Consider the following 25,397-nt stretch of genomic DNA (forward strand, 5'->3'; position numbering starts at 1 on the left):
AAGAAGTCTGGCCAGCCTATGATTGCGATTTTCCCTTCGCAAATGCAAAGCCAACAGTGAATGCCCAGTATCGCAATTGCGAACCTTTGTTCGCAATTGCGAAGTTATCAGTAAGTGCCAAGTTTCACAATTGCGACTATTTGTTCGCAATTGCGAGGTCAGTAGAAAGTGCCCAGGTTCAAAAATGCGAGACCTTGTTCGCATTTGCGAGCGAACGCAATTGCGATATCTGCGACCTGCTAAATCATAACGTAGCCGAAAATTTCTCATTTTTCAAACTCTCTCAAACCTAAAACATCTTTGGGCGATTTTTCAAAGGCAACTACTCTTCCAAATCATTAGTAAATCATTTCTAGCTCATTTCTTTCAATATAATCCATCTTTTTATATAATTTCATTTCAAAATCAAGGGTTTTCATGGGGGAAATTGGGTGTTTTGCGTAGAACTTAGGATTTTCGAATTTTGGGGGATTTGGACCTCGATTTGAGGTCTGATTTTAAAAACAATTATATATTTGAGTTTGTGAGTGAAGGGATAATCGGGTTTTGGTTTGAACCTCGGGTTTTGACCATGTGGGCTCGGGGTTGATTTTTGACTTTTGGGGAAATCATTGGAAAACTTATTTTCATGCATTAGAATTGATTCATTTAGCATTTATTGATATAGTTAAGTAACTTGTGGCTAGATACAAGCGAATTGGTGGTGGAAACAAGAGGTAAAGTGGTAGTTGAGGCTTTATTGTGTTCGTGGCTTTGAGGTAAGTGTTTGGTCTAACCTTAGCTTGAGGGATTAGGAGTTGTGTCTTATTTGATATGTGTTAATTGTGGAGTACAACGTATAGGTATGGTGACGAGTATCTATACGTCTGTGTCAAGCATGTCTGTGAGTCTCGTATTGTAATTGTTGTGACTCTGTTGTGATTTATTCATGCTTAATATGATGATTATCATTGTTGGTTCTTTGCCGAGATGTCATTGTTTATGATATTGTCTCCCTTGCCGGGATGTTATTGTTTATGGTATTGTCTCCCTTACCGGGATGTTGTTGTTATACTCTTGTTCTCTTGTCGGGATTCTTTTATGATTGATGTTGAATTATATATGGGATCGGGTTGCACGCCGCAATGGTAATATATGAAATAGGATCGGGTTGCACGCTGCAACGGTAATATATGAAATGGGATCGAGTTGCATGTCGCAATGGTAATATATGAATTGGGATCGGGTTGCACGCCGCAATAGTAATATATGAAATATGATTGGGTTGCATGCCGCAACGGTAATATATGAAATGGGATCGGGTTGCACGCCGCAACGGTAATATATGAAATGGGATCGGGTTGCACGCCGCAACGGTAATATATGAAATGTGATCGGGTTGCACGCTGCAACGGTATTATATGAAATGAGATCGGGTTGCACGCTGCAATGGTATTACATGATTTGGGGTCGGGTTGCACGCCGCAACAAAAAAGAAATGAAAGTGAATACTGTGTTGGTTTTCCTTAATCTTGTTGGCAATTGAACTATGGTTTTTCTGTACATTACTCTTTTGGTATTAGGTTGTTATCTGATACTCCCCGCAGTATTCCTTCCCCCCTCCCAGCTTTAACTATAAATATCTGCTTTTATTTGCCGCTGTATATGATTTAACTGCACAGGTTTATTTGGTAGTCTGGTCCTAGCCTCGTTACTACTTCGCTGAGGTTAGGCTAGGCATTTACCAGCACATGGGGTTGGTTGTGCTGATACTACACTCTGCACTGTGTGCAGGTCCCGGTGATGTAGCTTTTGGACCGCAGTGAGGTTGCTGCCTTCAGTCCAACAGGGGACCCGAGGTAGTCCTGCATGCGTCCGCAGGCCTTGACATCTCCTTGTATCTTTCCATTATATTTCTTTTATGTATTTCAGAGACAACTTGTATTTATCTTTCAGACCTCTGTTTGTAGTATTCGTAGATAATCCGTGACTTTGTGACACCAAATTCTGGGTAGAATTGTGTTTCAGATTCATGTATTAGTGTTTGGTTAAACTATTAAGTTTTCGTCTTCCGCATTCCTGTTTGTTTTTAATTATTCCGTTGTTGATAACCTATTGTATCGAACTGTTAAAAACGCTAAGTAAAAAAGGTAATGAATTTATAACACTCGGTTTGCCTAGCTTTCATGAGTAGGCACCATCACGACTCCCGAGGGTGGGAAATCTGGGACGTGACACCTATAGGGAGGTTCGATGTTGGGGAAACTATGTTAGTGGGACCAGAATTGGTACAGCAGGTAATCGAGAAAATTAAGCTTATACAGGAAAGGCTATTGACAATAAATCTTATGCGGATAATTGACGGCGAAATTTGGAATTTCAGGTGGACGACTAGGTATTCCAAAAAGGTATCACCGATGAAAGGTGTCATGAGGTTCAGAAAGCAAGTAAAACTTAGCCCTCGGTACATAGGACCATAGAGTATCATACACAAAGTAAGCCAGGAAGTATATGAGTTAGACTTGTTCTCGGACTTGGAGTCTGTACATCCAGTCTTTCATGTGTCTATGCTCCATAAATGTATCGGAGATCCTTCCAGAATTGTGTTAGTTGATGATGTTCAGCTCACAGAGCAGTTATCATATGAAGAAACTCCCATTGCTATATTAGACGAATAGATTTGGAGATCGAGAACTAAAGACGTAGCTTCGGTGAAAGTACTTTGGAAAAACAACAATGTGGAAGAAGTGACTTGGGAGGCAGAGGAAGACATGAAGTCTAGATATCCCTACTTATTTCCTCCTCAAGAGAAGGACCCGACTGAGATGTCATAACCTTAAGGTACTTGTATGGATTCTGATGTTAGCTATTGTCATTGGTCATGTGAGGCCACTTTCGTTATTGATGGGCGTGGTCCTATGTGGCGTTAAATTATTAAGTTTCTACAGGAAGAGTTGGTGGTAGTATTGTTACCAAGGGCGACTCTGCCAAAATTATATAGATCCCGAAGAGTTAAACATTCAGGGATGAATGTTTCTAAGGGGGGGGGGATGTTACATCTCGCGTTTTCGTACGTTAAAAGTTTCATCTTCAGTTAATTGATGTAGAATCGGGGATTAGATCATCTTGACATTAACGTATTTACGCTATTTCTGACAAGCGATAAAGAAGTGTCATGAAGGATAAAGGGTACACCAATTAAAGAAAACAAGTTTTGTTGAAAGTGGCCAATTTGGGATAAAATACGGGTTGAGCAATAATACCCGATAATTATGAAATAGTACCATGGAAGGTACCATATGACCACGATAGTATAATGTATAAAGTATATTAAAAATAAGTAGAATTTTAAGTAATTTGAGATAATTTTTAAATTATGCGGGTAATTGATTAATTATCGATGTAACGGAACATTACCCAGTTAACTAATAAGTGGATAAAAATTAAACTAATTACACCCCAAAAGAAACGTGGCAGCCAACTACTTTCCAAACAAGGACTCATGGTCACGTTGGTAGTAGGTGGCTACCTTAAGTGTTAATTGACACTTAATAAGTAGCTTACTACTTCATTTTTGACAAGAGAACAAAATATGTTCTTAATTAAAAAGTATGAAACGTTTTCCTAGTTTAAAATAATTCAAGGAAGAGAAGTCCAAATTAGTTCAAATAATTCAAAGTAGAGAAGTCCAAAATTCGTTCAAAACTATTCGGGGAGCAGAAGCTCATTTCGATCAAGAAACATTCAATGAAGTAGAAGCTTATTTCGTTCAAAATACTTCAGCGTAATTCAATCAAAGTTTGCAGTTACAAGAATATGGTGCAATCTTCACCAAGAATATTATACGGAGTTTTTCCTACTCCAGGTATGTTAAGGTCATCCCTTCTTTTTTGGCATGGTCTAAATTATACAGCAGAAATGAAGAAACGTACAGTTTCCATAAATTATTCTATTCATAGAAATACTAGGGGTGTCTATATTCTTGATTCCCCACAAGAATTATTATTATTTTCTGTTCATGGGTCTTAAATAGCATGCAGTTGAAAAAGTTTATCTGAAAGAAATATTGAGATTATTACATATTTTTCATGCATTTCACCAATTTATACATGTGCATTGACCCATGATTAGATATCGTTGTATACGCGTATATATGTAAATATATGTATATGGGATATGGGAAAAAGTTATGGCGTTAAATATGCACTACCACCTGATTAGTTGGTATATGTTGATGATGTTGCCCACAGTGGCCGAGATGATATGATGGGATGCCCTCAATGGCTTGATGATATTATATACACCCATACCTATGCATGACACGACATTTGTATGCACGTGCATGACATTATAAATGTTTCAGAATTTATAAATTTATTCAGATTTACAGATAGATTTCTTTATTCCATATTTCATCTATGTCATTTACGTACGGATTTTCATGCCTTACATACTCAGTACATTTTGTGTTTTGACGCCCTATTTAACGGGGCCTGCATTTCATGCCTGCAGGTTCAGGTAGGCAAGCTCACGGTCCCTCTTCTTAGGATCCCTGATTAGCGAGAGTTGGCGTGCTCCACTTTATCCAGAGTTGCTTTTGATATTGGTACGATATGTTGTGTATATATATAGGTATAACGTGGCTCAGTACCGTCTTTGTACAGTTATATTTCTATTAGAGGTCTATAGACAGTATGTCTAATTGATTAGTATGTGGTCTTGCCGGCTTCCAGTTCTGAGAGATATAGTTGTATGTAGAAGCCTTGTCGGCTCGCCCTACGTGTGTTGCACGTATATGTGTATGTATGCCTTTTTGGGCAGATTTCCCTCATGTACATTATTTTCATAATTCAGCAGATGTTATTCAGGCTTACATCTAAGACGCATGCTTAAGGGTGTTTGACAAGTAGGACTCGGGCACCCGTCGCGGCCCATTGGTTTGGGTCGTGACAACAAACATATGACTAGCGTTGATGACTTACTCTCAACTGTTCATACTTGAATTGTTATGACCCGGTCAATCATTTCATAAGATACCGCTCTGTTTCCCCCATTTCTGCTTCTTTATGTCTTGCTCAGCTGTATTATGTGGTATCGGGTTGGTTGTTTTGGGTTCGGAGTGGTTTTATAGTTGAATGAGACACTTAGTCTCTTTTGAGTAAGCTTAAGTTGGAAAAGTCAACCAGTTCTTGATTTAAGTGAAAAAGGGCTCAGACGTGAATTCTGATGGTTCAGATAGTTTTGTTAGGTGATTGTGACTTAGGAGTATGTTCGGAATGTAATTTAGAGGTCCGTGGTAGATTTAAGCTTGAATTGGCGAAGTTGGAATTTTGGCGTTGGTAGTGGAAATTTTGATATCGGGGTCGGAATGGAATTCCGGAAGTTGGAGCAGGTCCGTTGTGGCATTTTGAACATGTGTCCAAAATTTTAGGTTATTCGGAGGTGGTTTGATAGACTTTTTGACCGTTTTCGGAATTCAGAAGTTTTGGAATCCTTAGGCTTGAATCTGTGGGTGATTTGGTGTTTTGGAGTTATTTTGAGTGTTCCAAATATTGGTATAAGTTTAAATAGTGGTATATGACTTATTCGTACTTTTGGTTGAGGCCCCGGGGGCCTCGGGATAATTTTGGATAGTTAACGAAAAGTTTGGAAAATGAGCCTCGAACATTTAAAGAAGCTATGTCTTCTTCGGAATCATTGTTCTGGAAAGAGGCAGTCAATAGTGAAATAGAATCCATATTGAACAACCATACATGGGAATTGGTTGATCTTCCTCCTGGAAATAAACCTTTGGGTTCTAAATGGATTTTTAAGAGAAAAATGAAAGATGATGGCACTATTGATAAATTTAAGGCAAGACTTGTTGTCAAAGGGTATAGACAACGAGAAAGTCTTGACTACTTTGATACATACTCCCCAGTTACAAGGATTACGTCCATACGGATGTTAGTAGCATTAGCTGCAGTGTATGGTCTTGAAATTCATCAAATGGATGTTAAAACGGCCTTCTTAAATGGAGAGTTGGAGGAAGAAATTTACATGGAACAACCTGAAGGGTTTGTGGTTCCAGGTAAAGAAAATAAGGTATGTAGACTTGTTAAGTCCCTTTACGGACTAAAACAAGCACCCAAACAATGGCATGCGAAATTTGACCAAACAATGTTGTCAAATGGTTTTAAGATAAATGAATGTGATAAATGTGTGTACATTAAAAATGTTCCAAATCACATAGTCATTGTTTGCCTATATGTGGATGATATGCTTGATAATGAGTAATAACATTGCCAACATAAATGCTACTAAGCGTATGCTAACTAGCAAGTTTGATATGAAGGACTTGGGAATTGCGGATTTAATTCTGGGGATTAAGATCCAAAAGACTCCTCAAGGTCTGGCATTGTCACAATCTCATTATATTAAGACAGTACTTGAAAAATTCAAGCACTTGGGCTTTAAAGTTGCAAAGACTCCAATTGACGTGAATCTTGCACTAGCAAAGAACAAAGGCCAAAGCATATCACAATTGGATTATGCTCGTGTGTTGGGATGCTTAATGTACATCATGAATTGTACACGACCAGATATAGCTTGTGCTATAAGTAAACTAAGTCGATACACGAGCAATCCAGGCCAATCTCACTGGATGGCAATGAAACGAGTTTTGGGATACTTAGAAATTATCACGATTGACTATGTAAAGTCAAGTGATAATGTGTCAGATCCACTTACAAAAGGCCTAACTAGAGAGGTAGTTGAGAAATCATCGAGGGGAATGGGACTATGGCCGAGAACAAGTCATTGTGGCGGTAACTCTACCTAGAAGACTGGAGATCCCAAGATCTAGGTTCAAGGAGATCAAACAAAGTCATTAATGACGGTTCAACATTGTCAACAAAATTTGTTTTAGTCCATTCTCGTGATGAGACAATGTTCAGTACCAAGGATAAAGCATTAAGGCTTTTTAATGATTTCTAAATTTGATACAGGGTATATCAAATAGTGTATCTACGGGATGACACGTTTAGGAATCACCTATGTAAGTGTGAAGTGTTAGCCGCTTCAAGGAGAATTTTGCAAGGCCAATTCTCTACGCACTTATGAAACCAGGCAGTGTTCATGGCTGAAACGAACACAACAATGAGAACCAAAGACGGTTAAGGGATTGATTGTGTGACTTATGGTTGTCTAGGTATACACTAAAGTTCGACGGTTCAAAGATATCAAATCTACCGATTGACCGAGTATATCCGACATAAGTTCACTACGGAAAGTTCAAAGGGAAACCTACTTATCCAGATGCAATTAATTCTTGTTTGCAAATCACACAAGTTTTTCATGCATACTTCCGTGATATAGCCATTCCCCATTCATGTGGGGGATTGTTGAGTTTTTGTTTAAGATAAAATAGTCTTAAAATTAGAGTGAATGGGAAATGGGATTTGGATTCGGATTTGGTCAAATGATCGATCGATTGATTAATTTTTTGGACCAAATTTATTTGTTAATAGTGAATATTAACGTGATATAATCCGTGTTTGTAACGGATGTTTTCCAATCCGTGTATTGTGTTGCAACACTAAGCAATAAGCAGCCTAGTGCACCTCCCACAATGGTGCAAGTGCTCCTCCCACCAAGCAAGTGTATATACCACCATGTAAGTGCTTTCTCCATGATCTAGTGCTTGTTGCACCATGGAAGGGGCGGATTTCTCTCAAATAACTGCTATAAATAGAGCATAAGTTGGAGAGAAAGAAGAACACATCGGAAAAAACACTTGAAACACTCTGTATACACTTAATATACACTCTGTATACACTGGATATACACTCTGCATATACTGGATATACACTCTGTATACACTGCGTATACACTGGAAAAACGAATTGCAATTTGATATTCTCTTCAGTAAGAATTCAACATTGGCTATACTTTGCATTCCTTCCTCTCAGAATTTCCATTCGACTTCTGAGTTGTCCTCCTTATTCTGCATTGTTTTTAACTACAAACAAAGCATCCATAAGTGTGATTTGTTGCCGAACTTTGTGTTCGCTGAAACACTGGGGTTTGAAGTACCGCTACACCAGTGTGTAATTCGTTCTATCCTGGGAGGAAATAATCTATAACCTTGGGTACTAGGAGGGGATTAAATTCCTTAAGGAAACACTGTGAATTCAGTGGGCTCGAATTAATTTCTGTTTTTTTTTATTTATATTTACGTTTATAAGCTAACGTTCTAATTTTCAGAATCATTATTTACAAGTACAGAGGAACAACAGTTCAGACTCTGTAAAGGAAGCTCGATTTGGTGAAAGCAACAGAAATAACCAGATATGAACAAGGATTCCATACAGATGTCTTACTTGGATTTCGAGCTCACGAGGATCATGTTCTTGCTTACCAGCAAGTACTCGGGCAAAGTCATCCCCTGCTTCCCCCTTCTCCCAATGATGCCACACTTGGCACAGTAGGAAGGCAAGGACGACAAAATGGAAGAGAACATATATTACCGTAGCGTCAAGACTTGACATGAACAAACAACTTTCGCGCTGGAACCCAGGTGTCATTGTGTATCAATAGTACGTTTTATTTGTAGAGCAGCTCTAACAACATTGCCCCTTGTGATAATCCCAACCTTCACATTTCAGTAAACAGGGATTCATCAGAAATTAAATGCTGCTGGCACTAAAAATCCAAATAAAGAGAAGAAGAAGGCAAATTACCAGTTTGCCATCAACATCAACAACAGGCAGCCGACGGTACTTCGTTTGGAGCAACAACCTAAAATCAGCAGGAATTTATCTCATGATGTCAACTTTATAGTAAAATCTGCTAAATGAATAATCCAGATTCTCATTAAGTGATTAGCAAGAATGCAATAGTCCAGCGGAAGGAGAGAAGATTAGCAAGAATCATCTGCCTTAAATAACATGTCTCTTGCCGCCTTCCCAAATGGAATAGGTATAAAAAAGAAAAGGCATTAAAAGGAATTTTAATAACCAATTGCACTAGCTAATTGGAACCTTATTACAGCTTAATGAAAATACAAAAGCTTGTTCAATTACCTTGCAGCATCTTCAAGGTTGGTGTTTTCACGGACAGATAATGGAGTTGGTGTCATGACATCACCAACAACTTTTTCATTAGTTTTGCTCAGTAGCTTCTGAACCTCATTAAACGTCTACAGAATCAAATCAAGAAACGTAACAAGATACAGAGGGTGTTGCGGAAGCCAAATGTACATAGTGTGAATGAGTCACAACTACTATACGACAGTCACCAAATAATAAATAAGACAATAAAACAACAATAAAAGGAACACCAGAATTTATGAGGTTCAGCTAATTTTGTCTACTTTCTCGGACACAACCAATATTTTATTTCACTCCAAAAATACAAGTGAAATAATACTAAAGAGAGAAGATACAAATGCCTTAGGAAGATAAGAAGGCAAATGAGGTGTGTATAAATCCTAAACATTAGGCCTCCTTTTATAGGGAAAAATTCCCAAACCCAAATTGTCACCCACCGATGTGGGACTTTTGACAATCAACAAATCTCCACCTTGGCAAAATTCCACATCTTCAACTTTCTCTCAATAACAAATTTTGGTTGTGTCTTCATCTTCAATCTTCAGTGTTCAACAATGTTGATCAAATCCAAACAATGTTGAAACTTGACCGCAGTCACCACCTTTGTCAGCATATCAGCAGGATTCTCCGTAGTATGAATTTTCTTCACCGTGACTCCACCTTCTTCTATGATTTCTCGTACGAAATGATACCGAACATCAATGTGTTTCGTCCTTGCATGATAAACTTGGTTCTTAACTAATTGAATAGCACTTTGACTATCACAAAAAATTGTGATACTTTTTTGCCCAATGTCAAGCTCTTTTAGCAACCCCTGAAGTCAAATTGTCTTCTTCACAACCTTTGTAATAGCCATGTACTCTGCCTCTGTTGTAGACAAAGTAACTGTTGACTGCAAAGTAGACTTACAACTAACTCGTGTCTTTGCAAAAGTAAACACAGAACCAGTAGTTCATCTTCGTTTGTTTAGATCACCCGCAAAATCTGAGTCACAATATCCAAATACGAACTGATTGTCTTCCTGCTCAAAAACTAACCCAACATCTACAGTATTATGAATATACCATAGAATCCACTTCACAACTTGTCAATGCTCCTTTCTTGGATTATGCATATATCTGCTAATAACTCCAACAACTTCTGAAATGTCAGGTCTCGTACAGACCATTGCATACATCAAGTTATCAACAACATTTGCGTATGGTACTTTTGACATATACTCTCGTTTAGCTTCATCTTTTGGTGAATAGTAGTACTTAGCTTAAAATAGGGAGCAAGTGGAGTACCAACTGGCTTAGTCTTCTCATCTATGTCAAAGCGTTGTAGTACTCTCTTCAAATATTCTTTCTGAGATAAACAGAGTTTCTTTGAACGTCTATCTCTTATTATCTCAATGCCAAAAAATTTCTTTGCCTTACCCAAATCCTTCATCTCGAACTCCTTCTTCAGTTGAATCTTCAACTTATCAATTTCTTCCGAATTCTTGGAAGCTATCAACATATATGAGAAGATATACAAAGGAACCATCTTCAAGCTTGCGCAAATACACACAATGATCGTATTTGCTTCTCTTGTACCTTGCCACAACATAAACTTGTCAAATCTCTTGTACCATTGTCTAGAAGATTATTTCAATCCGTACAATAATTTTTCAAGTTTGCATACCATATTTTCTTTTCCAGCAACTTTGAATCCTTCTGGCTGAGTCATGTAGATTTCTTCTTCCAAGTTTCCATGTAAAAACTACCAAAGCCAACATAATTCTAATGGAGGAATGTTTTACAACTGGAGAAAACATTTCATTGTAATCACTTCCCTCCTTTTGAGCATATCCTTTGGCCACCAATCTTGCTTTGTAGCGAACATCTTCTTGGTTAGGAAATCTTTCTTTCTTTGCAAATACCCATTTGCACCCAATTGCTTTCTTTCCCTTCGGGAGATTGACCAATCTTCATGTATGATTCTGATGAAGGGACTGTATTTCATCATTTATGGCAATCCTTCACTTATCTTCTTCTGAACTTTGGACTGCGTCTTTATAAATGGTAGGAACATCATCAGCTACAATTGAGGCGGCACAAGCAACCGTCTTATAAGACGAACAGGTTTTGTTATTGTCTTTTTTGGTCTGCTAGTTGCAATTGATTCAAGTTGTTGTTGAGGTTCCTTAGTTGGAATCTCCCTCTCTACTAGCTCTTCTTCCTGAGGATAATCTTCATTTGTTTCCTCCTCTGCTTCTTGTGTAGGAAAAATAAATTTTTCCTCAAACTCCACTTGCTTAGAAACACCCTCATTTTGTTTGGTATCTTCTGTTACCTTATTTACTTAGCAGATTCATCAAAAGTAACATCCCTACTGAATATTACTTTCTTTGTCATAGGACACTATAAGCGATATCCTTTGACTCCAGAAGTAATCCCTATGAAAATAGTCTTCTTTGCCCTTGGATCCAATTTTGACTCTGTCATATGATAATATGCAGTTGAGTCAAACACGTGCAAATAGTCATAATATACAGCAGATTTTCCATACCATTTTTCAAATGGTGTCTTGCCATCAATAGCAGCAGATGGTAAGCGATTAATGAGGTGGCATGCATATGTAACTGCCTCAGCCCAAAATTCTTTTCCCAAGCCAGCATTGGACAACATACATTGTACCTTCTCCAGCAAGGTCCAGTTCATACGTTCTACCACTCCATTCTATTGTGGTGTATGTCTGACAGTGAAGTGTCAGACGATGCCATTATTTTCATAGACCTTATTAAAATGATCATTTTTGTATTCACCTCTATTGTCTGTGCGAATACACTTGATCCTCCTGCCTGTTTGATTCTCCACCATCATTTTCCATTTGAGAAAAATTCCCAACACTTCATCTTTGCTCTTCATTGTATACACCCATACTCTTCGGGAAAAATCATCAACAAAGGTTACAAAATAGTGCTTCCCACCTAATGAAGGTGTTTTGGAAGGACCCCAAACATCAGAGTGTACATAATCCAAAATACCTTTAGTATTATGGATCGTTGTCCTTGTCTGTTTCCCTTTGACACAATGCTCGCAAAACTCCAAGTTGCAAGCCTTTACTCCTTTTAACAATTCTTGATCTGATAAAGTTTTCAAGGATTTACCTCCAGCATGTCCCAATCGCATGTGTCATAGCCTGGCTGCTTCTTCCTCTTTTTCGTCACTAGATGTTACTATCGCTGTCCCAACAACTGTACTACTGCGATAACGGTACATGTTATTGTTCTTCCGATTGGCCTTCATTACCACTAGTGCACCGGAGCATACTCTCATCACTCTATTTTCTGCAATGATTTTAAACCCTTTTGATTCTAGGGCTCCCACAGAGATGTGATTCTTCTTCAAATCCGGTACATATCGAACATCTGTTAATGTACTGATCATTCCATCATGGTTCCTTAATCGTATCGAACCAATGTCATATGAGGTAAGAGGGCTATTATCTGCTGTGGGACACATATGATAGCTACAAGTTGAGTCCATCAACCATATGTCTGATGATGTTGATGGCCCTGTTGTAACTAATGAGAAGTCTGAATCATCACAATCAGCTATATTTGAATCCATAATGTCTTTTCCATTGTTATGTTTGGCCTTATTCTTCAACTTCGGACAGTTTTTCTTCTAGTGTCCCTTTTCTCGACAAAAGGCACATTCATCTTTGCTGGGTCTAGATCTTGACTTAGATCTTCCCTTCTTTGTCCTCATTTGATTTTGAGGACGACCCCTCACAACCAGTGCTCCTCCTTCTCCGCCCTTTTGTTTTTCTCCCTTTCTTTGTTCATAGCTGTACAAAGCCGAACAAACTTCTCTGAGAAAAATTTCGTCATTCCCATGGAGTAGAGTAGTTTCAAGGTGCTTGTACTCATCAGGAAGTGACCCCAATAATATCAAGGCCAAGTTACCATCATCAAAAGTTGCATCCATATTTTGTAAATCTGTGACCAACTTATTGAAACTGGTGATATGTTCGTTCATTGTGGTACCAGGAACATAGGTGAAGCGAAACAGTTTCTTCTTCATGTACAATTTATTTTGACTATTTTTCTTCAAATATTTATCCTCCAGTGCTTTCCATAATTTCTTGCAGAAGTTTCCTTTGTGTATGGATATTTTGCTCTCTAGCAAGGTAAAATCGAATGGTACAGCAAACAACACGGTTGATAACTCTCCAATCTTCTTCTCCAATAATATCTGGTCTTTTTTCTTCAATGGAAAGATCTAGACCTTGTTGAAAAAGGATATCTAGAACCTCGTCTTGCCACATCCCAAAATGTCCTGATCCGTCAAAAATTTCTACCGCAAATTTCGCATTTGACACAATTCTTGTCATAAGCGAAGATGCCAATGATGATGTATTGTTGACACTTGATTTAGATTCTTCTTGTTTATTGTCTCCCATCTTTGACATAAATATTATTTAATAGCTGACGACAAAAATCAAGATTATTTCCTTTTTGGTATAGAAGATCAGATTAAGCTGCAACCACAGAGCATACTCAGACAGAACCTTGACTCAGTTACCAAGATAAATCTTTTCTGATGTGGAAGATTAGACTATGCTGCAACCACAGAGCATACTTAAACAATACCTTGGCTCTGATACCAATTGTTGTGGAAGCCAAATGTATATAGTGTGAATGAGTCACAACTATTATACAAAAAATTATGGCAGCCACCAAATAATAAATAAGATAATAAAGCAACAATAAAAGGAACACCAGAATTTACGAGGTTCGGCCAATTGTACCTACTTCCTCGGACACAACCAATATTTTATTCCACTCCAAAAATACAAGTGAAATAATACTAAAGAGAGAAGATACAAATGCCTTAAGAAGATAAGAGGCAAATGAGAGGTGTGTATAAATCCTAAACATTAGGCCTCATTTTATAGGGAAAAATTCCCAAACCCAAATTGTCACCCACCGATATGGGACTTTTGACAATCAACAGAGGGAGATTAAACATAATCTCTAGAATATTTTACACTACATATTGACACCTATTTATGGTAATCTCTAGAAAACCTTTTTTTCCCTGTGAGAGAGAGTACTAACCAAAATGAGAGCCAAACTCACACATAAACTCTGGCCTGAATACTTGTAACACCTTGCACTCACCAAAAACTATTTCTTAGCATGATGACTTAATTCTTCAGGTCCTACTAACAATCCGTGAATCAGGCATGCAGAGTCAGATTCAACTAGGAATGTGCTTAGCTTAGAAAATGATTCACTGATGTTTCAGCTAACTTATTCAAAGAAAAAAAAAGGAATCACTAAATATGATCGTAGAGCATTCTTCACATCAAAATTGTGTCCTAAACTATTATCTCAGCTCACAGCTAAAACAGCAATATAAAATAGAAGTGCAAGCATAAAACCATATTACAAACCACAACAAGTAAAATTAAGTAATGAAAATTGTTATCTACTATAAGAAAAAGATTATTACACATCATCCCAATTGTTTTGTTTCTGATATATTCTTTTCTTGGACAATTGATACTGCAGCCAAATTTAACATTCCAAGATTGGCTATTCATGGCACAAGCTTTTTGCCCTTTGTGTTGGGGAGAGAATCAGGCTTCATAAGCCTTTTAAGAATGTCTCCTCTGATTCTGAATCTTTTGTTGTACCAAATTTAGCTTACTAGATCAAGCTGACTAGATCACAGTTATCACTGTTTGATCGAATTGAATAAGATATTAATATTCCCCTGATGGTAAAAGCGGTTAGAGACTCGGGCTTGAAGGGCAATGGAGTTATCTTCAACAGCTTCTATGAGCTTGAACCGGATTATGTTGAACTTTATACTAAGGTTCTAGGTAGAAAAGCTTGGGCTATTGGCCCGCTTTCGTTGTGTAACAGGGACATTGAAGATAAAGCTGAAAGAGGGAAGAAATCCTCTTTCGATAAACACGAGTGCATGAAATGGCTTGATTCAAAAAAATCAAGTTCCGTCGTTTACATTTGGGAGCATAGCAAATTTCACCACTTTACAAATGCGTGAACTAGCTATGGGAATTGAAGCTTCAGGACAAAAATTCATTTGGGTTGTTAGAATAGAACTAGATAACGAATAATGGCTGCCTGAAGGATTCGAGAAAAGATCAAAAGGAAAAGGATTAATAATAAGAGGATGGGCACCCCAATTGTTAATTCTTGATCACGAAGCTATAGAAGCTTTTGTTACCCATTATGGATGGAATTCGACGTTGGAAGGAATATCAGCAGGAGTACCCATGGTGACATGGTCTGTATTTACGGAACAATTCTTTAATGAAAAGTTGGTAACTGAAGTCTTGAGAGTGGGGTTGGCGTTGTTTCTATGAAATGGCAAAAAACATTTAGCGAGGGAGTGAAAAAAGAAGCAATAGCAAAGGCAATAAGGAGGGTAATGGTGTGTGGAGAAGCAGAAGGATTCAGAAGCAGAGCTAAAGCGTACAAGGAAATGGCAAGGAAAGCTGTTGAAATAGGAGGATCATCTTACTCTAATTTGACTACTTTGCTGGAAGATATAAGTACATTTAGTTCCATAAGTGATTAACGATTATCCCTACTAGAATAAAGATGTTGTTGGTTAGTGGTTACTTATTTGCTTACACACATAATCTGATTTTTATGAGTGTTAATAATATTATTTATCCCCAAAGTCCAGAACTTAAGCAAATAGAGTTCGAGGTTAAAGTTAATACTAGTTCCTTCATGTCCCTAATTTGTGAAAAATAATCTTTGTCTAAAAAGAAGGAAAATATGTGTGCAAGCAAAGGAGTCCAGAACCAAAGTGTTGCTTTGTCCGTTAAGGTATAGCGCATGGGTTGCATGCGCTATATGTAAACTTTACTGTCCCACAAATAATTGATTTGAACTTTGTTGACCCACCAATAATTGAGGGTATAGGGCATGCATAATACGCGCTACATATATAGCGCGTATTATGCATGCTCTATACCCTCAATTATTGTACCCCGAACTATTTTTTGTTTATTTAAGGAGTTTCAGTATTTCGGTAAAAATCCATTTAGGATCCTCCAGGTCTTCCGAAATATTTGTTTGCTTAACTTATTTTGCATTTTGTCATAATGTCCGAAGAGCAAAAAGTTAGGGTTGCATTATATTGGGAGAGGATGAGGCTGTGATGGAGAATAACTCAGTACGCTATAGTTATTCTCCACAGTGTATTGTTAAGTTGCCACTTATAATTGAGTATGATAGATTGGTTTCACTGTTATGTACCACTTACAATTGAGTATGCTATATTGATTTCGTTGTTATGTAAAAAAATGAGTGAGAGAAAACGTTCGGTGAATATTAAAGCAACCGAAAGATATATGTATTTTGTTACTCTGCAAGAGGTTACTTGTTATGCTTAATTTAACATCGAAGACGATTAAACTCTGACAGATTTTTTGAGGACTTCGGATGAACATCGGGAACTTCTTGTGATAGTTGGAAATGTACGTCAAGGCTGAAGACGTTCGCAATATTATGGTTTCGCAAAGTAGAGATTACCCTCAATCATCAGGTGTTTTTTGGGAGTAGTTTTATCCGAACAAGTTCCGTTTAAAAGAGTTTGGTCAGATCTAAACTTATCTTCACGGGCGATTAAGGAGCGAGGACATAATTTCTCCCCAAGTTTACATAATCCACAAGCCGAGTGATAAATTTTAATTTTCCTTTGTATTAGAATATTTTTTATGTATTATATTTGTATTAACACTCATACATTCCAAAGGGGGTACCGACCAGATATGAATTTTACAAGTTATGAATCAACGGACAATTGGAATATGCCTAGTATTGATGTGTTGGATTATGATGGTCCATCCGGGAGTCATCAACAACAGAATAATGTGCATCATGGGATATCAATATATTATGATTTCTAAGTTAAGTGATAAAGTTTATATGTAATGTTTGGATGAATTTGAGAAACTTATTATTTTATTAGTTGTGCAGTAAAAACGAGCAATTTGAAGGTCATGTACTTACTCAATTGCTCGAAAATGATATATTTAATCGGGATTTGGCATATGCACAGAGTCAGGAAGATGATAGTGATTATGACAACAATGCTGATGAGTTTGGAGATGACACCCCTTTCCCTTATGAGGGTGATAATTGTCACACCTCCTTTTTCACCCGAGCCACCCCCGAAAAAGGGTATACGTAAAGGGAGCTTTTCCAATTAAAGGACAATCGAAACGGGATTTTTTTTTTAAAGATTCAGAGTCGCCACTTGGGAGATTTGTAGTGTCCCAAGTCACCGATTGAATATCGAATCGAGGAAAAGAATGACTCTGTTTAACAGTCTGCGCACCAGAAATCCGAATAAGGAATTCTGTTAACCTGGGAGAAGGTGTTAGGCATTCCCGAGTTCCGTGGTTCTAGCACGGTCGCTCAACTGTCATATTCGACTTGATTATCTGATTTTATGCAATTATGAACCTACGTGAAAATTTAACTATTTACCGCTTTTGTTATTATTTATTCAAAGAATTGCAACGTCGTGAGAATGCATCTCGAATTGCGCCACATAAATGTACCCGCAATTTTCGATACGTTCCAACTTCATTGAGATTTGGATTTGGGTCACATAAATGTGCACCCGAGTTTAGGAAGATAACATTATTAAATAGGCGCCTAATGATACTAACGCGTTGTTATTTTGAGAAAAGCAGTAAATTTCGCTATGCGGCCTATCTCGAAATCTAAGCATTTTGAAATAACTGTTCGTTGAGGGCCCCGCAGTTTGTGTATTCTTGTTTGTCGAGGCTCGTATTTTTTAAAGAAATTTGCAACGTCATGGAAATGCATCTCGAACCACGTCACAATCAATGTACCCGTGATTAACGACACATTTCGACTTCGTTGTGATTTGGATTTGGGTCACATAAATGTGCACCCGAGTTTAAGAAAGTAAATTATTAAAAATACGTGCCTAACAGTGACTAAAGCGTTATTACTTTGGGAAAATGCCGTGAAATTCGCTAAGCGGCCGATCCCGAGTTCTAAGTAATTAATATATATATATATATATATATATATATATATATATATATATATATATACAATCGTGAGGGCCCCGCAATCGTTGAGTTTTACTAGGCGAGGCTCGTGTCGTTTATTTTGAAAGGACAATCCTGAAGTGACTACATTTTTTATTAAGTTCGTCTCTAAAATAAAAGAGCAGAGGTCCTAATTAGTTAAGACAAATCCAAACGGAAAATTGCAACAGAGCTTACTCAAGGGAGATTGTATCGTTCCTTATTCTATTAGTTAATAACACTAAAGTTGAAATTATGAATAGAACACGAGATTGACACCCAGTAATATCAAACAAACTAACTATTCTTTAATTAATTTAAACTAACATTATTAGATGAATTGAACTATTGGAATTAATTATGTGCAATACAAAGCCATTTTTTTAACGATTTTTACGACTTGTCCAAGACATGCGTCAATGCTTAAAAACTGACATCAGGCTAACATCAATCACTAACATTTGAGAATATTAGTTACTAACGTTATTCACATTGCTATTTAAAGTGATATTACTTACTCAAGTGAACTCGCAATTTCAGAACTAACCCTATTAAACCAACATGCTGATTTCCATGAACTATTTGAACCCGTTTTGTGGCATAACCTATTTGAAACTATTACACGACTACTGAAAAAAAGAAATAGCTACACTATATTTCATAACTAGTAATCACAAACTAAGATTAATTACAATTGATATTCCATATTTGTAGAAATGGATTCAATCAGTCCAGTTTATGCATTTTAAAATCATTCCAATACATACTATGAAATATCAAATGAACTACTGCTTATACATCAAATTAAATGCAAAGAAAACAGTTATTTTCAGAAATCCATTCCAACAACTCTTTACTTCCTTTCCTTTAAATTTGCGAGCTGTAGAACATGTACTTGGATAACGGAAATACAAGAAGATGAAGGAGTGGTCAGCAACAGTAATAGCCAGCAACAACCAGTAAACAGAACACCCAGTGATAGATTTGAAAATCAACAGGGTTCCAGCACACTCAATGAAACAGCACCCACACCAACCAACGCCGACCAGAAATAACAAACTCAACAACCACTTAAAACCTCAGTGAAAACCCAAAAATAATCAGCCTATTTTTTACTATCATATTACTGAACTTTTAAATGTTAAAAATCCAGCCTAGACTCTAAGAAAATTTGGAAGAGAAACGATTTTCTTCCTCTAAAAACCAGCCCCCTCTCTGTCTTGAAATGACCCTATTTATAACCCAAAACAGGTATGGGCAACATATTTTAATCAATCCCTTTTTAATCTTTTTATATCATTATGTTTTATTCCCCACTCTTGCATGCCTTATTCCCCACTATATTAAACAAATGTATTAGTTCCCACTACCATATGTCTTGTCCCTCACTAGGTATTATTTTAATATTATTAATATCTAGTGGACAGAGCACTCAAATTAATACATTTTTTAAAACTTAAAATCCCGAAAATGCCCCTGCAACTACTGAAACTACCATTCTACCCCCTCAGCTATATCAAATCTTACTAAATCAATTAACCAAACTATAGCAGCTATAACCAATCTTAATTGAGAAATCCTAACAATTGACTGATTTAAACACATGAAACTAACTCCCAATTAATGACATTAAGATTCATCAAACTTAAATCATAATTTAAGCTTGAAACTTAATTCAGACCAAATATCATCAAAATAAAGATTTAGTGATTAAACTAACACACTTCTAGATTAAACCTAAACAAAACAAATGAACATTGTCCACATATTGGATGAAAACAAACCGATTTTATATGCAAGAAATGATGAACAACAACAAGAAAAGAAACAACATAACATAACCAAGAAAAGACAGAAACTAGAACGAGGCAAGATAATTGAAACAAATAAGAAGAACGACAGATTCATGAACTTGTACTGCTACTCACTACGTTCGATTATGAAGTTCTTAGATATCAATTCCAGCAAATTACAACGATAGAAAACAAATAAAAGCAAGAAACACAAAACCCAAAGTTCAAGACTAAATCAAAATCATAATACAAAACAGTCAATGGCAATAAGAGCAGGAATTGAGGCGAAGTGAATATAACACAATGCAGAAAATACCAATTCAAGAAGGATATGAACTTGACTGCGTTCGAACCACATTAACGAAGCAAAACTCGGATAGACCTGACTGGGAACCTCAATGAAATAAACTCGACTCTTCAGCGATGATTGAAACCGGATCGGACTGAACTCAACAACGAGTTCGAGAGTCAACAACTGCAAATTTTTGACCTCAACAGCTTTTGGGAACCGATCGCGACTGAGATTTTTGAATGGCAGAACGAAAGTGAGATATGGATAACCATATTAGTCGCTTATGTTTGTCTTTTCTTTGAGTGTATTCGTCGGTGCCGGTTATTGTGAGAGATGGGAGCTCCGTTTGGTTTCTGTTGAGAAGATGAAAGGTGGTGTTTCATGGTGGTTTCAAGCCATGGCTGCTGGTTTACCAGACTCCAACGGAGGTGGTGGTTGTGGTCGTTTGGACTGAACAACGTCGCCGGAGGTAGTCGTTGCTGCGTGTGTGCGTTTCAGGCGAGTTCAGTGGTGATGGGAGGAATGGTCGTTCGTTTGGTTCAGAAATGGCTGGAAAAGAAGTTCAAGATCGGGGGTCTTCGATGGTGTCTCCTCTAATGGAGGTCCTGGTCGTAAAAATGAAGAAGCAACATAACGGATGGGGTCTCATTTTGGATGTTCAGCTGCTAGTTCGTTTTGGGTGTTGAAGGGGTCGTTTGGGGAAGATGAAGACGGGAGGGCAGTCATGGGGGTGGTCATTTGGACGACAATGAAGAAAAAGGCAGCCATGGACGTGGGAGCTTCGACGAAGACGAAGAAGAAGGCAGCCATGGGAGAGTTTGTTTGGAGAACGAGAAGAAGGGGAGGCGGGTGGTTTAGGGTTTTTTGTAGGTTAGGGGTTTTTTAGAAAAATGAAAATGAAAAAATGGAAGAAAAAAGGGGGTGTTTGGGTTAGGGGCGGACCGGGTCGGTGGGTTTTTGGGTTGGATAAGGTGTTATTTGGTTTGGGCCTAGTTGATTTAATTTAAAAGGTGGCCCAGTCCGATTTTCTTCTTATTTCCATTGCTTCTTTTTCTTCTTTTATTTTTCTTTAAATAAAACTAAAATTCTAAAAATCCTAAATTAGCCTATAGAACTAAATTAATTTATAAAAGTTCTAATTAATTCTCAATAACAATTAACACACAATTAAATAGCAATTACGATAAAATCACACAATTTGGACACTAAATGCTAAAAATGCAACGTACATTATTTTTATGATTTTTGTTTTTGTAAAACAAACTTAATTGCTCCTAATTGTAGAATTAAATCCTAAATGCAAATGCGACATATTTTTGTATTTTTTATTAATTTAACAAATAAACATGCACGGACAAATACAAATAATTATCCAAAAATGCCACGAAAATTCTCAAAATTGCACACAAAGGAAAATTGTTTTATTTTGAATTTTTTGGGAGTAATTCTCACATAGGGCAAAAATCACGTGCTCACAGCTGCCCCGCTTTGTCCGAAAACACAAAGAGTTGTCGTGCAAAGATAAAGTGAGCAGATACGAGCGATTTTTGCCCATCCGAGTACTCCGTGTGAAGCAATTTTTGAAAGATTTAACCGAACCTTTGCTTCAAAGGTTTCCTACATATCCATGGCTAGAAGGGAATCAGGTTAATGTAGTTCGGGAAGTTTTGGTAGCTGGAACTACCATGGGACTGCAATGTTACTGCTGTTGCATGCTGTTATTATTGCTTGCCGACCTCCTTATTACACCATGCTGAAAGAAAACAAGAAGCTAGACTAAACTATAGTCTATGAATTACAAAATCTTATCTAGATCTTCAACCGTGCTCATGTATCTCTTGTTGCTTTGATATCTCGGTGACTGGTGTTTCCTCTGACGTTTCTTTCTTTCTGATTTGTCTTGTATTCTCCCTTAACTGCCGATCTCGAACTGCTTATTTCCTTCTCGTGAGCTTCGTATTATTTTTCCATCCAATCTTGAACTTCCTTCTTCTGCTGGGGATTTTTGTTGTTTCCCGCTGGGGATTTCGGTTGTATTCCTCTCTGCTGTTTCTTTACTTCTGGCTTGACTTGTGGTCTTCCTTCTGATTTCTGTTGGGTTTTTTTGTTGTAACCCTTCGCTTTACTGACTTCAAACTTCCATGTATTCCTTTGTTATATGGGCGGGCTCCCAACTTCCATACTTGAAATGTAATGACTGAAATGTATTCCTCTGTTATATGGGCAGGCTCCCAACTTCAAAACTTGAAATTTAAAGATTGAAATGAATTCCTCTGTTATATGGGCGGGCTCCCAACTTCAAAACTCGAAATGTAAAGACTGAAATGTATTCCTCTGTTATATGGGCGGGCTCCCAACTTCCAGACTTGAAATGTAACGACTGAAATGTATTCCTCTGTTATATGGGCGGGCTCCCAACTTCAAAACTTGAAATTTAAAGACTGAAATGTATTCCTCTGTTATATAGGCGGGCTCCCAACTTCAAAACTCGAAATGTAAAGACTGAAATGTATTCCTCTGTTATATGGGTGGGATCCCAACTTCAAAACTGGAAATGTAAAGACTGAAATGTATTCCTCTATTATATGGGCGGGCTCCCAACTTCTTCAACTTAAAATGTAAAGACTGAAATGTATTCCTCTGTTATATGGGCGGGCTCCAAACTTCAACCAACAAATTCAAAAAAATAAATCGTCATTCCGTTCTTCAGGCAGGGCTCCTGACCTCAACAACAATTTCGAAAAATAAATCGTCATTCTGTTCTGCGGGCGGGGCTCCTAACCTCAACAACAACTTCGAAAATAAAGCGTCATTCCGTTCTTCAGGGGGGGGCTCCTGACCTTAACAACAACTTCGAAAAATAAAACGTCATTCTGTTCTTCAGGGGGGGCTCCTGACCTCAACAACAACTTCGAAAAATAAATCGTCATTCCGTTCTTCAGGCGGAGCTCCTGACCTCAACAACAACTTCGAAAAATAAAGCGTCATTCCGTTCTTCAGAGGGGCTCCTGACCTCAACAAGAACTTCGAAAAATAAATCGTCATTCCGTTCTTCAGGGGGGCTCCTGACCTCAACAACAACTTCGAAAAATAAATCGCCATTCCTTTCTTCAGGCGGGCGAGACTTCAACAACAACTTCGAAAGATAAATCGTCATTCCATTCTTCAGGCGGGGCTCCTGACCTCAACAACAACTTCGAAAAATAAATCGTCATTCCGTTCTTCAGGGGGGCTCCTGACCTCAACAACAACTTCGAAAAATAAATCGTCATTCCGTTCTTCAGGGGGGGCTCCTGACCTCAACAACAACTTCGAAAAATAAATCGCTATTCCATTCTTCAGGCGGGCGAGACTTCAACAACAACTTTGAAAAATAAATCGTCATTCCGTTCTTCAGGCGGGGCTCCTGACCTCAACAACAACTTCGAAAAATAAATCGTCATTCCGTTCTTCAGGGAGGCTCCTTACCTCAACAACAACTTCGAAAAATAAATCGTCATTCCGTTCTTCAGGCGGGGCTCCTGACCTCAACAACAACTTCGAAAAATAAAGCGTCATTCCGTTCTTCAGGGGGGCTCCTGACCTCAACAAGAACTTCGAAAAATAAATTGTCATTCCGTTCTTCAGGGGGGCTCCTGACCTCACCAACAACTTCGAAAAATAAATCGTCATTCCTTTCTTCAGGCGGGCGAGACTTCAACAACAACTTCGAAAAATAAATCGTCATTCCATTCTTCAGGCGGGGCTCCTGACCTCAACAACAACTTCGAAAAATAAATCGTCATTCCGTTCTTCAGGGGGGGCTCCTGACCTCAACAACAACTTCGAAAAATAAATCGTCATTTCGTTCTTCAGGGGGGGCTCCTGACCTCAACAACAACTTCAAAAAATAAATCGCTATTTCTTTCTTCAGGCGGGCGAGACTTCAACAACAACTTTGAAAAATAAATCGTCATTCCGTTCTTCAGGCGGGGCTCCTGACCTCAACAACAACTTCGAAAAATAAATCGCCATTCCGTTCTTCAGGGGGCTCCTGACCTCAAAAACAACTTCGAAAAATAAATCGCCATTCCGTTCTTCGGGGGGGTCTCCTGACCTCAACAACAACTTCGAAAAATAAATCGACATTTCGTTTTTCAGGCGGGGCTCCTGACCTCAGCAACAACTTCGAAAAATAAATCGGCATTCCGTTCTTCAGGGGGGGCTCCTGTCCTCAACAAAAACTTTGAAAAATAAAGCGCTATTCCGTTCTTCAGGGGGGCTCCTGACCTCAACAACAACTTCGAAAAACAAATCGCCATTCTTTTCTTTAAGCGGGCGAGACTTCAACAACTACTTCGAAAAACAAATCATCATTCCGTTCTTCAGGCGGGGCTCCTGACCTCAACAACAACTTCGAAAAATAAATCGCCATTCCGTTCTTCAGGGGGGCTCCTAACCTCAACAACAACTTCGAAAAATAAATCATCATTTCGTTCTTCAGGCGGGGCTGCTGACCTCAACAACAACTTCGAAAAATAAATCACCATTCCGTTATTCAGGGAGGGCTCCTGACCTCAACAACAACTTCGAAAAATAAATCGTCATTCCGTTCTTCAGGGGGGGCTCCTGACCTCAACAACAACTTCGAAAAATAAATCGTCATTCCGTTCTTCAGGGTGGCTCCTGACTTCAACAATAATTTCGACAAATAAATCGTCATTCCATTCTTCAGGGGGAGCTCCTGACCTCAACAACAACAACTTCGAAAAATAAATCGCCATTTCGTTCTCCAGGCGGGGCTCCTGACCTCAACAACAACTTCGAAAAATAAAGCGTCATTCCGTTCTTCAGGGGGGGCTCCTGACCTCAACAACAACTTCTAAAAATAAATTGACATTCCGTTCTTCAGGGGGGCTCCAGACCTCAACAACAACTTCGAAAAATAAATCGTCATTCCTTTCTTCATGTGGGCGAGACTTCAACAACAACTTCGAAAAATAAATTGTCATTCCGTTCTTCAGGGGGCTCCTGACCTTAACAACAACTTCGAAAAATAAATTGTCATTCCGTTCTTCAGGGGGGGCTCCTGACCTTAACAACAACTTCGAAAAATAAATCGTCATTTCGTTCTTCAGGAGGGGCTCCTGACCTCAACAACAACTTTGAAAAATAAATTGTCAT

General features: G+C 38.1%; 1 long non-coding RNA gene and 1 pseudogene across 1 annotated transcript; one reads left to right on the plus strand and one right to left on the minus strand.

Moving 5' to 3' along the window:
- Positions 1-8,345: 8,345 nt before the first annotated feature.
- LOC104245489 (uncharacterized) lies at positions 8,346-9,152 on the minus strand. The gene is made up of 3 exons (XR_715746.2): positions 9,042-9,152; positions 8,700-8,757; positions 8,346-8,611 (listed from the first exon to the last, which is right to left on the minus strand). It is a non-coding gene; the product is annotated as an uncharacterized lncRNA (long non-coding RNA).
- A 5,364-nt stretch (positions 9,153-14,516) lies between these two features.
- On the plus strand, positions 14,517-15,649 carry LOC104245490 (scopoletin glucosyltransferase-like; annotated as a pseudogene).
- The last annotated feature ends 9,748 nt before the right edge of the window (positions 15,650-25,397 follow it).

This window comes from Nicotiana sylvestris, chromosome 1 (assembly GCF_000393655.2).
Source record: "Nicotiana sylvestris chromosome 1, ASM39365v2, whole genome shotgun sequence".
Taxonomy (NCBI): domain Eukaryota; kingdom Viridiplantae; phylum Streptophyta; class Magnoliopsida; order Solanales; family Solanaceae; genus Nicotiana; species Nicotiana sylvestris.